General features: G+C 37.2%; 1 non-coding gene across 1 annotated transcript; it reads left to right on the top strand.

Moving 5' to 3' along the window:
• The first annotated feature begins 969 nt into the window (after positions 1–969).
• On the top strand, positions 970–1,041 carry Smp_tRNA_01769_Pseudo_TTG.1.1. Its single transcript has one exon. It is a non-coding gene (tRNA).
• The last annotated feature ends 5,354 nt before the right edge of the window (positions 1,042–6,395 follow it).

Raw genomic sequence — 6,395 nt, 5'->3', positions numbered from 1 at the left:
GGATCTATCAGTCTCGCACCAGAGCACTTAACCGATAGACCACTGAGTTGGTCGGCATCCAACGATGTCAATGTCTAACTTCAAGCAATCCAATTTTATTTATGTAACTTATCGTAAAGGTAAATAATCTATCTTACTAATAATAATCGATATAAGTAAATGAACGGATTAATTTACGGTCAATCTCTTACATAAATCGCAATTTTCTCATCTAAAAAATTCATGAATGTTCAGTGTTATAATACTAGACAATAATGAACTATGAGCAAAGATGGATGGTGACTAGCAGTGGAATCCAGTTTGACGCGTGTTTCGTCCTATCTAGGACTCATCAGCTGGATGTACCTGCGTCTCAGACTTGTTGATGTTCTCTCTCGGACTCGAACCCAGTACCTTTCTCCTCAAACGCCATCACGTTATCCACTTACCTACTGAGTCCTGATAGCCACATGCTTGTGCAATGGAGTGAACTGTTTAAATTCACTTGGTATTGTTTGATTAAATATTCCCATTGATGTTTAGCACTGCAATTGATCAGTCTCTAATTGGCATATGTGCATACTGTGCGTATTACCTCGATATAGCCTTAATTCACAAGTATTATAACCTAAGATGGATAGTGACTAGCAGTAGAATCTATTTTTAGACGCGTTTCGCTCTATTTGGGACTCATCGGCTGGATATACCTGCATCTCAGACTTGTTGATGTTCACTTTGGGACTCGAACCAAGTACCGTTCATTTCAAACGCAGTCGCTACGGAGTCCTGTTAGCCACGTACTTATGCAATGGAGTGAACTGTTTAAATTCACTTGGTACTGTTTGTTTGAATCTTCCTATTGATGTTTAGCACTGCAATTGATCAGTCTCTTATTGACATATGTGCATACTGTGTGTATTGTTCATCTCTCTGTTGAACTGTATATTTTGTTTAAACTTCACCCCATTGCATAAGAAAGTGGCTATCAGGACTTAGTAGCTAAGTGGATAACGTGATGGCGTTTGAAGCGAAAGGTACTGGGTTCGAGTCCCAGGGTGAACATCAACTCTGTGATTTAGGTACATCCAGCTGACGAGTCCCAAAATAGGACGAAACGCGCATCAAACTGTATTCCACTGCCAGCCACTATCCATCTGTGCTTACTAAACTTTAAATAGTTTTCATACAATTCGAAATTCAAATGATTGCCATAATCTTATCCATTATTTATTTTAACGAATCCAATAAGGGAAAATGGTATAGTGAATATATTTAGTGATTTTTGTGTAGGAGTTTCTATGCCAAATTTTTTTGTTGTTTTATCCTTTATGAAAGTACAAAACACAGTTTCTTGCCAAATATTCTAACCAAATGCTATCTGTGTATCTGTGTGTGTGTGCGTGTATCTGAGCGTGTGTATCTGTGTGTGTGTATCTGTGCATGTGTGTATGTGTTATCGATTGGTAGTCATGTTCTGTTTACCCAGTTACCTATTGATCCCTTATATATTTGGTATTTCAAAAGTGTAGTTCATCTTATTGACTTATCAAATATACATTGTGCAATTAAACGAATCAGTTAAGAAATAGAATATGAACAACATTAAAAGTTTTCGCTATTCTGAATGGTTAATTAAAAAATAAAAAAAAAATTGTTGTTGTTAATATGATCCTGTAGACCAATCAAATGGCAGGGGGGGAAAAGATATCTTAGGAGAAAAGTAAGCAAATAAGGAAACAAATAAGGAAACTGGAATTTGGGACAAAATGTGTCATACATTCTAAAATAAGCATTTTCTTTGATCCATTTTGATAGTATAGTAGTTATACAATTTATATTATTGACTAAATGATCCCATTATGATGATGCTTTGTTAAAGTTCATTATTCTTTATTCCTTCAGATGTCATAGATCATTCTGAAGTCATCAGATTCAAAGATGGTATAGAACTTCCATTGTGTGTGTATCTTGAATGGGACTCTAATAATTATGTTTAACCTTGTAGAAGCTATATTAATATGGATTTAGTAAAGACGGAAGCTACATGTTTACCAGCTGGTCGTTATGAATTTAAAGATTCTGGTTTATATATTGGTGAATGGTTAAATGAAAAAGCTGTTGGTCTAGGTTTAATTACTAAAGATAAATGTCAAGGTGAATATACTGGTTTATGGGATAATGGTTCAGAGAAAAGTGGTGTATTTTTATGGCCAAATGCACCAGGTGCTATGTATGAAGGTGAATGGGCACATAATCGACGTAATGGTTATGGTATATTTACACGTGAAGATTGGGTTATAATGGGACAATTTAAAGATGATTTTATTAAATGTGGTATAAAATGTAAAGAAGATTCAATTGGAAGATTTGAAGGGGAATTTGAAAATGGTTTTCCTAGTTTTGGTGTTGAAACTTATGCAGATGGAGGTAAGTTATTGAATACAATTAGTTTCTATCTTGGTTTCCTTTTTAATGTGTGTCTATATATGATGACAGAGATTTACAGGTAAAGAGGGTGTTTTAGAAGGGTTGTGTTCATTGAGTTAGATGACTCAATGGTCAACCTTTCAGTATCGTTCTGGACACCATCAATAACTCCTATTCCACATAGAAGTAAGCTTTTCACATACTTCACAGACGTTGAATCAACTACTTGCAATGACTTTGAGACTAATCAATTTCATGTGTTTCACTGTCTTTACTCACAGCTTCATTCGTTTTACCTCAGTTGTTCGACTGATCTTCAACCTTGTGACTGATTGAAATGTTTATATAGGTTCGTAGATCAGATCTATGTTGATGTGCCTTTTGACTGTCAACGGATTTGAATCTTATGAGTCTTGGAATTCTCTGACATATATAAAGTTTCCTTAGTAAAAATTTCAAGACTTTTCGATTGAATATATTGTCATGATGGTCGATACTGAAATGATATCATTGTTAATCTATGCAATGCAATGCATAAGCTATATAGCTATATTGTAGTGTGGTCTACTTATATCCATATAAGTAGTATATGGTGATGGTTAGGCATTGAATGTATTTTGGCAGAAGACTGATAAGGAAAGAACTGAAATAAAGCGCAATTGGTAGGAAAGTGCAGGAACAATGAAATCAGAGAAGATAAACTGATATTTACAGAAGGAACTGTGAAGATTGAGACAATTGAATGTTATTTTGCAAATTAACTGTTTACTGTATGGTTATCGGAATTCAGTGAGATAGTCTGTAATTTGCGCTCAGATACTTTCGATTGTCCCCACTCGTGTCCTCGTTTACTACAATATATTTAATATATGCATAAGCTATATTGCCATGTAGAGTTGAAGGTCTTATGTGAGGTTGGAGGTTCACCATTGACATTGTGGAAGGTTCGGTATTTCTTTGGCAAGTTTTGTTGACTGTTCATGTGGAAAGTTGGTTTGCTGGTTAATCGATGTCATTCATACTGGTGGTTGCTTTTCAGTGTTCTCAAGAGCTATTGTCATTGGAGCATTGTAAGGCATATCGCCATTGCTAACATTAATGAGTTTGACTGTCGTGTACGCGGAATGGGTCAACTTTGGCCTGTTGATGCTGTGCATAATTGATTTACGCAATCACTGATAGAAATAATTATACATGTGATGTGAATGTGTATATGAATGGTGCGAATGGTCCACTAGGGTGCTTGGTACCTGTGTGATTACGCCACAGGATTGAGCTGTACTATTCAGATTGTAGCGTTGAAGCCCATATAATGTCTGGTTCTCTTGTGGGGCAGGATTGAGCTGTACTGCTGGTGTTAAGCCAGAGGGTGGTGTTTGGCTCTCCTGTTAAACGGGATTGAGCTGTACTGTTAGGGTTGTCAAGTGAAAGTCTGGATGGTATGTGGTTCTGTTAAAAACCAATGCGAAATTACCCTGGCCCACAAGGGTATATTATAAAACTGCGAACAAACTGGTTGATCCTGTCAGTAGTTATATGCTTGCTTGCTTGCTGCTAATCTATTATATTATCTCACCGACAGTTATTATTTATGTATGCTTAAGTTAAGATAGTATCTATATCCAAGACTGAAGGATAATAACAAAATAAATATACAAAAACAATCAGTCACGAACAATTCCATCACAACGAACTGGAAATAACACCTGTCGAATAACTAAAAACCTTATTTCTACATTCAGCAAACGGTATTGTTGCCCAAAACTACAAAGAGACCACGTAAACTAGGTCGTCTATTTCAGTGAACATACTGCTTAGGTATATAGGTTTATGATCTAAATGGAGTTGAAGATGAAGAATAGTGAACGAAAACAGTGACTTTTCAATCGTATGAGGTCATGAATACATACTGTTAAGGAGTTTCCAGTTAAAATGTAGTATCTATCAATGTGCTTCGTAAATTTTAATGATTATTTGATTATTTCAATAGTTGGGATCATGAGTGAATTGAAGATAGACCATCATGGAAAACCTGGAAGTAATGGACGACCGTTTCGTCCTATTGTGGGACTCCTCAGTGGCAGTGCGCATCCACGATCCCGCCTCTCGAGATTCGAACCCAGGATCTGTCAGTCTCACGCGCGAGCACTTAGCCGATAGACCACTGAGCCGGCGTCCAATGGTGGTAATGTCTAACTTCAACCAATCCACTGCTGCACTGCTGAGGAGTCCCATAATGGGACGAAACCGCCGTTCAGTGCTTCCAGGTTTTCCATGGTGGTCTAGTTTCAATTGACTCATGTTTTCAACTATGATAATAATAATAAATTAAAACCGTAATAAATTGAAAGCAAGTTTGCATAATGGCCAGTAATAGAATCTTTAGTTCGCCTTTCTTCCTATTTTGAACTTGTCAGATGGATATTCCTACATACCACTGTTGCATAATTGATCGACTTTCTAAACACAGAATCTCAGTGGATAACACCCTAGGTATTCAAAGATGAAGGTATTAATTTTAAGATTTAGTGTGAATAACAACACTGGGGTATGAGTTCATCTATCTAACAAGCCCCAAACAAGACAGAACTCATGTTCTTGATTCCATGAAATCTTACATAAAAAAAGAATGTCAAATCAAGATTTGAATATAAAAATGGATTAGATATATTTCACAAATATAATTACAGGGACCAATTGTATTATCAATTGATTACTGTTCAAATCATACTATTGTGATGTGGGTTACTTATATCCACATATCCACATAAGTAGTATATTGCGATGGTAGGGCATTGAATGTATTTCAGTAGAAGATCGACAACGAAAGAACGGGAACTAAACGCAATCGGTATGAAAATGCATGAACAATAATAATCGGACTGATATTTGCATAAGGAACGGTCAAGATTGAAACAATTGATTAATAAGGAGGTGGTCTATCGGTTAAGTTCTCGCTCGAAAGACTGGTAGATCCTGGGTTCGAATCTTGCGAGGCGGGCTCGTGGATGCACACTGCTGAAGAGTCCCACAATAGGACAAAACGGTCTCCCAGTGGTTCCAGGTTTTTCATGATGGTCTAGCTTCAATTGACTCATGGTTTCAACTATGAAAAATTAATTCAATCAATCCTATCCAAACTAAAGGATGAAATGATAAAAGAAGAAAAAACTGAACATCATCTATAAAATAAATTGTTCCAATGACGGAAAATACTACATCAAAGAAAGTGGATACTCTCTTCACCTTTGCCTACACGAACATGAATTAGCGGTCAAATGCTATGACGTACTTTTTTTTTACTTTACTTACGCCTGTTACTCCCAATGGAGCATAGGCCGCCGACCAGCTTTCTCCAACCCACTCTGTCGTGGGCCTTCCTTTCTAGTTCTATCCAGTTTTTGTTCATTCTTCTCATGTCTGTCTCTATTTCTTGGCGTAATGTGTTCTTTGGTCTTCCTCTTCTCCTTTGACCTTCAGGATTCCATGTAAGGGCTTGTCTTGTGACGCAATTAGGTGATTTCCTCAAGGTGTGCCCAATCCACTTCCAGCGCTTCTTCCCGATTTCTTCCTCTGCCGGAATCTGGTTTGTTGTCTCCCACAGTAACTTGTTGCTGATAGTGTCTGGCCGTCTGATCCGAAGTATTTTGCGTAGACAGCTGTTAATAAACACTTGTATCTTCTGGATAATGGCTTTCGTAGTTCTCCACGTCTCCGCCCCATACAGTAGAACTGTCTTCACATTTGTATTGAAAATTCTAACCTTGGTGTTGGTTGACAATTGTTTTGAGCTCCAGATGTTTTTCAGTTGTAAGTATGCTGCTCTTGCTTTGTCGATCCGCGCCCCCACATCTTCATCTGATCCACCGTGTTCATCAATGATGCTGCCCAGATATGTAAAGGTTCTCACATCCTCCATAGCTTCTCCGTCAAGTGTAATTTGATTGGTGCATATTGTATTGTATCGGAGAGTCTTGCTTTTCTCTTTG

This window comes from Schistosoma mansoni, assembly GCF_000237925.1.
Source record: "Schistosoma mansoni, WGS project CABG00000000 data, supercontig 0097, strain Puerto Rico, whole genome shotgun sequence".
NCBI lineage: Eukaryota > Metazoa > Platyhelminthes > Trematoda > Strigeidida > Schistosomatidae > Schistosoma > Schistosoma mansoni.
Note: the sequence above shows the minus strand (reverse complement) of the source record. Positions and strands in the feature narration are given on the sequence as shown.